The sequence below is a fragment of the Alligator mississippiensis genome, chromosome 1, assembly GCF_030867095.1.
Source record: "Alligator mississippiensis isolate rAllMis1 chromosome 1, rAllMis1, whole genome shotgun sequence".
Lineage (NCBI taxonomy): Eukaryota > Metazoa > Chordata > Crocodylia > Alligatoridae > Alligator > Alligator mississippiensis.
The window spans coordinates 459,704,654-459,713,546 of NC_081824.1; the positions used below are offsets into that span (position 1 = coordinate 459,704,654).

General features: G+C 45.9%; 1 protein-coding gene across 4 annotated transcripts in view; it reads left to right on the forward strand.

Annotated features, from left to right (window-relative positions):
- The window catches only part of DLG2 (discs large MAGUK scaffold protein 2), a 1,595,452-nt gene that overhangs the window by 301,758 nt on the left and 1,284,801 nt on the right, over window positions 1-8,893 (forward strand). The gene's annotated exons all lie outside the window — the stretch shown is intronic.

The following is an 8,893-nucleotide window of genomic DNA, read 5'->3' on the forward strand; positions in this document are numbered from 1 at the left end:
CCAGCAGGGGAGGTAATACTCAGGGGCAACCAACATGGGTTCATTGAGGGCAGGTCCTGCCTGACTAACCTGGTTGCTTTTTATGATCAGGTCACAAAGTCCCTGGAGGAGGGTGTCAGGGTGGATGTCATCTTCCTGGACGTTAAGAAGGCCTTTGACATGGTTTCCTACCACATTCTCTTAAAAAAAACTTGGTGACTGTGGCATTGATGCCTACACAGTCAGATGGGTGGCAAATTGGCTACGTGGTCGCACCCAGAGAGTGGTGGTGGATGGGTCATTTTCGACCTGGAAGGATGTGGGCAGTGGATTTCCCTAGGGCTCGGTCCTGGGGCCTGCACTGTTCAACATCTTTATCAGCAATCTGGATGTGGGTGTGGAAAGCACGCGGTCCAAATTCACTGATGACACCAAGTAGTGGGGCGAGGTGAGCACGCTGGAAGGGAGGGACAGAATCCGGCTAGATCTAGACAAATTACAGAGGTGGGTGGATAAGAATAGGATAGAATTTAACACAGACAAGTGCAGGGTACTGCATAGAGGGAGAAGGAACCAGAAACACACCTATAGGCTGGGGAATACCCTTCTCGTCAACACAGTGCCAGAAAGGGATCTTGGAGTCATTGTTGACTCTAGGATGAACATGAGCCACCAATGCAGGGAAGCGATCAGTAAGGCTAACTGCACCTTGTTATGCATATACAGATGCATCACAAGCAGGTCCAGGGAGCTGATCCTTCCCCTCTGTGGCATTGGTCAAGCCACAGTTGGAGTAATGCGCCCAGTTCTGGGCGCCACACTTCAAGAGGGATATGACTGGCACTGAGAGGGTCCAGAGGGCCACTCACATGCTCAAGGGGCAGCAGGGCAGGCTCTATGAAGAGAGTCTCAAGGGCCTGAACCTATTCAGCCTCCATAAGAGAAGGCTGAGAGGGGATCTGGTTGCCATTTACAAACTCAACTAGGGGGGACCAGTGAGAATTGGGGGAGGCTCTGTTCCCCCATGGCACCACCCAGGTTTATTAGGAATAATGGCCTCAAATTGTTAGAGAGAAGGTTCAGGCTGGACATCAGGAGACATTACTTTACAGTTAGGGTTACCAGGCTCTGGCATGGGCTCCCAAGTGAGGTGGTACTTTCTATGATACTATGATAAACACAGTTTTAATGGTAACATTCTTAACTGGCCCTAAAGGGACTGCATCCAAACAAAGGAAAGTCTGTCTCAACATTAGTAAGAGTTTTCTTGGTGACTGTGAAATACTTTTTCAAAAAAATTTCAATTTCTTGGGATTCTTTATAACTAGACTAGACAAAATATGAGAAAAATGTAGAAAATCAACCTGTGCTGGTCTTGATTGGACTAGTGGCATAAGTTGTAGAGGTTGGCAACCTACAACCCATGGGCTGGATCCAATGGTGCAAGGGGCTTCTCATGCTGGGGTATCATAGTATCATAGTGCTTAGGGTCAGAAGGGACCTAAACAGATCATCAGGTCTAACCCCCTGCCCCAGGCAGGAATGGGTGCCAGGGTCATATCACCCCTGCCAAATATCTGTCCAGCCTCTTCTTGAAGACCCCCAAGGTAGGGGAGAGTACCACCTCATTTGGAAGCCCATTCCAGAGCCTGGCAGGCCTAACTGTAAAGTAATGTCTCCTGATGTCCAGCCTGAACTTTTTATCTAACAATTTGTGGCCATTATTCCTAGTAACCCCGGGTGGTGCCCAAGGGAACAGAGCCTCCCCCAATTCCTGCTGGTCTCCCCTGCGGAGTTTGTAAACAGCCACCAGATCCCCTCTCAACCTTCTCTTGTGGAGGCTGAATAGGTTCAGGCCCTTTAGGTCCACTGCCCATTGACCATGTGAGTGGCCTTCCTCTGGACCCTCTCAATGCTAGCCACATCCCTCTTGAAGTGAGGCGCCCAGAACTGGATGCAGTACTCCAACCGTGGCCTTACCAATGCTGCATAGAGGGGAAGGATCAGCTCCCTGGACCTGCTTGTGATGTATCTGTAGATGCACAAGAAGCTACGGTTAGCCTTACTGATCGCTTCTTTACATTGGCGGCTCATATTCATCCTGGAGCTGCCAACGGTAGCCACCAAGGGTAGGGAGAAACAGCGACATCAGATGCATTTCTTGTGCTGCAGCAGGGAGAACTGGAGGTAGCTGGGTCCTAGCACCTGCCCATCTCTGACCTGAGCTGGGTTTTCATGGCTCTCAACCTAAAAAGGTTGCTGGTGACTCACCTAGTATGTCCTTCTTCAAATCCTGTTAGTACCTAGGTATATGTAGAAATTTTTTTAAAAGCCCCAAATAAACTCAAATGTCTTAGAATGGGGAATGAAAGCCTGGAAATTATAATTTTTTTTTTTTTAAGTCTAAAGATGCACTTCTCTGGAGTGCTACATTTCATTATGGTTGTAGCATCCAGGAAAGACAGAGTTGAAACTAAAAAGTTCCAGAAAAGGTATTGCAGTTAGATTGGTTAGGATGACATAAAATGAGAAACTACAAACATTTAACTTATTTAGTATAGAAAGCTAAAGGTTAATAGGGGATTTGATTGTACTATTCAGAAACATGAAGGACACAATGAAAACATACTATTAACCTACTGCCTAGTAAAAGGAGAAAAGGTCACTTGGTCAAATTAAAATACAAAAGGAAATAGGGAACAGCCAACCTGAGGAATTAAATGCTGTAGAAGGTCAAAGACTATGGTGAGGTTTAATGGCCTCTGATGACCTTTGCAGTTATGCACACTGAGGACCAAATTCTGTCCTTTGCTGTGTGGGTCCTTTTGAAGCCAATGGGAGCCAAGTACCTTTGAAACATACCTCATAAACAATGTTGGTTGCCTGTAGATCAGGGGGGTAGGCAATTATTTCAGGTGGAGGGCCGCTTAACAAGTTTTGGCAAGCTATTGGGGGCTGCATAGGTAGCCCTGCCCCTTGACAGCCCCACCCCCTGATCTCCATGTTGTGACTGGAAATCCTGCCCCCTAGCCCCTGACCTTTGCCACCAGAAGTCCCTCCCCTTGCTGCACCCCCACAATACTCCTTTTGGGAGGGGAGGGTTGCCATCTTAGAACCAGAAAAAAAACCATATCATACACTAGAGGTCAAACACCTACTATAATATTTTAATTTCATTACAAAAATAATTGTTATGACTTGTGATTGTGTACTGTATATAGAAGGCATTGCATAATAACTAAAAAAATAAAGTGTCACTCTTTTATATTGTGTGGGTATGGTGGGGTGTGGCTGAGGTTTGTGTGTATGAGTATGGTGGGGTATGGGTGTGTGTGGGGGAGTTGAGAGGGTGTGGCTGTGTAGGGGGGAATAGGGTATGTTGGGGTGTATCTGGAGGGTATGTCGGGGGGGCTGTGGGGGGCAGGGTGTGGGTGTGTGGGGTGTGAGGGAGGGTGTGGTGTGCAAGGACCCCCACACACTTCTCCAATGGTGTGCAGGCCCCATTGCCTGGCAGCAGCAGCAGCAGCACGCAGGGAGGTCAGGATGCTTGTGCCCAGCGCAGGCACCCAGTGGAGCATGACTCCGGCCAGTGCTGCACATAGGCAGCGGGAGGCGGGGCACAGCCTGCCTGCCTGCCTCTATTGCCAGGGCTCCGCTCCATGTGCATGCAGCCCCAGCACTCACAGTGAGGAAAACTTCACACTGGAGCCTCTTGCCTTCCCCACCCCCTGCTGTGCAGGTCCCCGGACTCCTCCGGGAGTGGAGGGAGCCTCACCCCCTGCTTTGCCGCAGAGTCTAGCATGGGGCTTTCCCACTGTGAGCGTGGAAGCTGCAGGTGCGTGGTGTGTGGTGCAGAGCCCTGGCAGGAGAGACAGCTGGGCAGGCTGTTCTCCCCCTTCCCTACACCCCACTGGGTGCCTGCACTGGGCATAGGTGCCCTGACATCTTCACCTGCTGCCAGCAGCGGGGGCTGCACACCATGGGGCGAGTCCCTACACCCCCCACTCTCACACCCCTACCCTGCCCAGCTGAGCTCTGCTCTGCTGCTTTCCCCCCTGGGCACAGGCTCCATGCTGCGCTCCATGCTTCTGCCCAGCTGCAACTCCACCCTGCCCCACCAGCCCCGTCGCTTCCCTACCTGATACCCTGAGCAAACTGGACTTCCAGGAAGCCAAGCAGGTTCCTACTGGGTGCTTGCAGCAGGAGCCCTGCCTGGAAGCTGCTGCTGGCTGGGCAGGGCCCTTCCATCCAGAAGGGTGGAGCAAGGCACAATAGGGTATGTTAGGGGGGTATGTTGTAAGGTGCACATGTGGGCGCCTTACTCCCAGCTTCAGGAAAGGAATTTTACCCCATGGTCACATGGTCAGAGACTGGTACAGAATTTGGGGGGGGGAGTAGGCGGTGGGAAGTGGGCGGAGACAGTTGCCTTCCTTTATGGCCAGGGGGCATGGCCTTCTTCCTTGAACTGCTCAAGGATATTTCAACAACCCTTGTGACAGCTGCTGTACCCTTACTATATTTATAATAGGTTAGGGTGATCTTGGTGATTTTGGGTAATATGTCTTGTAGTTGTGCAACAGTGTTGATTGTGTAAGTTTTAAAAATAATTTAGATGACCACTTGTATGGGATGATTGCCATAGAGATCATAGAGATCATCCTGCCTTAAGCAGGGGGTTGGACTAGATGACCTCTGGAGGTCCCTTCCAACCCAAATTTTCAATGATTATGAATTTTGATAATCTGTCTGTCTAGGAAAACAAAATATTCACTTTTGTTCTCTTCTGGCTTCTTTTCTATTTGAGGCAATAGCTGCAACAAGGCTATTACAACTCTTCTCAGTGATTCCAGAACATAACTAGTTTTTACTGTGTCAATAAAATTCTCATAGTCTACAAGTACATTATTTTATTTCCATCATGTATCCATTCAGACTATTGTATTTATCAAGCCATGATCATTTTCTTGGTTATTTTGATTACCATATTAACAAAGCTGTTAGAGATTCATTTTGAGTGTTGTATGTCATGCCATTATTACCACTAATAATGGAAATCATGTATCCTAGTGTGACAGAATCATTGCCCAGGTGTGGCCATGACACTCCTAGTGACCACTCAACTCCTGTCCCCTCTCCAGCTCCACAGCACACCTTCCCTTTCTACCTTTCCTGCCACACCTTGATGTTATTTATTTCAAATGTTTTCAGTTCCCTAGGCCCTGTGAAAGCTGAACTTGCAAGGGAGTCAACTCACGGTGTTTTGTGTTGATTTCTGGCATGTATGCTCTGCTGTGTGAAATAACTATGATTTTAAACTCCCTCCTCTGATTATACCTTTTATTGAGAAGCAACCCTTTCAAGTGTGGGCGCTCACCTTCCTGTACCATCCCTATGTCTAGACATTCATTATCATGCACTTAAGTTATAGAGTAAAACAAACTTCCTGCTAAAGTCCAGACATTATTTCAGTATTGTAAAATACTGTAAGTATTTTTCTGCACTTTTATATATGAAGTGTTTAATGCAAAATTCACGCACAGCATGGTGCTACTGTTGGTTTCAGCTGAACAGGTAGTATTCTGGGGAACTCAGATTCTACAAACAAGCTCTTAAGGCACAGGCAGTACAGAAGTTATTGGGAAGGGAATTAAACTAAATTTTCAGAGCCCAATTGTGCCATTAGCTACAGAGAAGGACTATCAGGGGAAAGAGGTTTGATTTGAACTTATTAGACTCCTGGATTCTAGCCTAGTACTATTAGACTGATGGCTTTTTGGTGGAGACAGAGTGGGTCATCATCATATATATTGTCAGTATATCATTTAAAACTCTCATCACCCTGAAATACAGTGCCATGTTCAGTGGGACCTGGGCATATAGAAAGCCTTGTCTGATTGGAGTTTTCAGTGCAAGTGGTTGTTTCCATAGTTTAAAACTTGTTTAAAGTTGGACTGTTTTTTTTTTTATGAGGACTGCAAAAGACACCTCTTTATTGGGACTATCAGCTTGAATGGTTGTTTCCATATATTTCCAGACATAAACCAAATGTAAACTAAGCCAGTATTGTTTGCCTGAGTCTGCAGGTAGCCTGGCAAAATGACTTGGTGAATGTGAATTCTAGTGCTCTTCCATAATCTGATTGGTCTATCATCAGGTCAGCTGATGACAGTTTAAAGTCTTCAATTGCTGTAGTATTGGTGGTTTTCTTAAATGGGAAAAGTAGGATTTTCAGTTTGGAAAAGGAAGACAGACATGAAGATGAGAGAGAGAGAAACACAGAAATGAGGGTGAGAAAGTTAAGAAAAAAAAGCAGTGTTTGTTAGTATCAATTTTTTCCATTATTTGAATATAATAGTAACTCCCTTAACAAACAATATGAAAGTTTAGTTTCTACATAAAGATCATATTCTACCCTGGGTTTTTATTGGCAGTTCTACCTGAGGGCAGTTTTCAGCACCAATATTATACCCCAGCCCAGGGATAATAATTGAAACCAGAAAACAGCTTTTTTCAGACTGGAGTTTTCAAACTTAGGCTGAAATGTCTGCCACAGCTGCCTTTCCCTAGTTGCCTACAACTGGTCCAATGTAGTTTCAGTGAATTCAGTGTTGATTTATGGTAACTAAGGACCTGTTCTTCTCATGAAAGATAGTTTGAAATGTATAGTTTCTGCTCAATTATTAATATTTCCAAATGCCACTATTTAGAGACATGAAATATTGGTGCCTAAGTAAAGACTTTAGGTTTGATTATCCTCTTACTGACCCGTATGTTAATTAGGAATAACTCCATTTTATGGAGAGAAATCTCTTCGTATGGGCTAAACCATGATCCAGGGTCATATAAAAACTACACTAAACAAGACATTTTTTAGACAGGTGCATCAATCACACACAGAAGCCAGGGCTAGATCTGGCCTACTTAATGTAGTTGTGTGACCTGAACAATACACTCAGGTTATTCAGAATCTATACTTGCATTAATATCGATGGTACAGTTCAGCTCCATTTGGTTGTAGAGCACCATCCAAACGTAGACCAAGTGCAGGGGTGGATCCACCGTGATGAGGGAGAGACAGGGTAGGGAGATGGTGCACCTGTCTTTGATTCCTGCTGCACCCAAAGTTTAAAACCATCAACCTGCCAATAGCAGCAGCATTTCTAGTCAGGCAGTGCTAAGGGAGTCAATTGACTTCATGGCTCATTATCACCCACCAGATCTTTTCTAAACTCTTTGTTCCACAGGAGTTAATGACCCTCTCTCCTTTTTAATGGTTTTGATGTCCACCAATCTATCCATCCTTTGTTACCATTCAGCTGTCTGTTAGCTGCTCCTGGTAATTAAGCTCCTCTTTCACAGCCCTGCAGATTGGTTTTTCACTCATTCTAATGAAGTTCTAATTGTTTTTGCTTCAACCTTACACTGAATAATAAAGTTTTAGCCCCCCAGTATATTAGTAAAGCTTCTAGTTTATTTTTACCTGAAGAAAAATGTGTGTCATCTTTTATGTAATGATCAGGGGATCCTAGTTTTTGCTGATCAATAAAAAAAATCCAAAATTTTCTTCTTAAACCCCTGCTTCCAAAATGCACATTTTTCTATGATTAAAATGAAATGCCATTATATATATATAATGCGCACCTCACCATCTGCATCTCTCTCTTCAAAATTCTAGATCCACCCATGGGCAAGTGCAACAGAAAATAGGGGAAAAAAAAAAGCTTCATTGCTTGAATAATCTGAAAATTAGCGTGGAATTAAAAATTACAAATAGCTAAGGACTTGTACATGAATACGGTAAGTTGGGGATGTCAGCCACATAATCTAGCTCTGCATGCTGGCCCTGTGCAGGGCTGGTCCATGACCTGCTCTGGATGCCAGATCCAGTGCCAGTAGCTGGTCTGAACTTGCGCTACATATGGCAACTTCTCTGGCCAGTCCAGGATGCAAACTGCATGTGGCACTTGCTCCAGCCCGGTGGGATGAGGGGGAAGGGGAGCACATCATGCACAGTGAAGTTCCTGGAGTGGCTGTTGTGTATGGCACAGTCCAGCCAAAGTGGGTCCCAGATCCAGTATGTGGGGGGATGGGCTCTGTGGGTCCTTCACATGCCTGATCTAGTGTCTGGTCCAGGATTGCACCCTATGTGGAATCTGCTCCAGCCAGTTTGGGACTTGCGCTGCATGCTGTGTCCACCCTGGACTGTCTGGAGTGGGTGCTGTGTGCAGCACAGTCCTGGACTGGTTGAAGGGAGTGCTGTGAGTGGTGGATCTTGCATGGGAAGGGTTAGGGAGTGGGTCCATGGGCCTGAACTGGCCTTTGGGGCCAGATGAGTTTGACAGCCCTGCTGTAAGTGAATAGTGCTTGTCCATGCCTAGTTTCTATAATTTGTAGTTAACTAGCTTTATCAGGGTTATTCCAATAGCTTATTCAGTCCAGGGTGATTTTCAAATGTATCTAGTAATCAGCTTTCCACTAATTTCCTTGGAGACAGTTCAACAGTTTCATGACACTGTTGGTCAGAACAATTTTTGCAATGTTCATCCTATATTTTTCTTTACTTTCCTGTCTCTTTAATCATCATTTATTCAATATATTTGCCCATGTATAAATGCATATATTTATTTACAAATAAACATATATACTGTCACGGCGGGGCACTCACGAAGGGCCGTGATCTCCTTGAGGTCCCTCGCTCCGTGTCAGGCCGGCCCAAGGCACCCTCTAATTCTCGCCTGCCACGTCTTGTTGGAACATATGTATATAGTTGGGAGGCTGCCTATGACTCCCTGGGCACAGCTACTCGGGACCTCTGTCCCCGCGGTTCTTCCGGACCCCCTCGGGGTCTCCTGATATGGTGGGTGTTCCCCGGACACCCTAGCCTTATGGGCTATGCGTGGCTCCAACCTCCCCT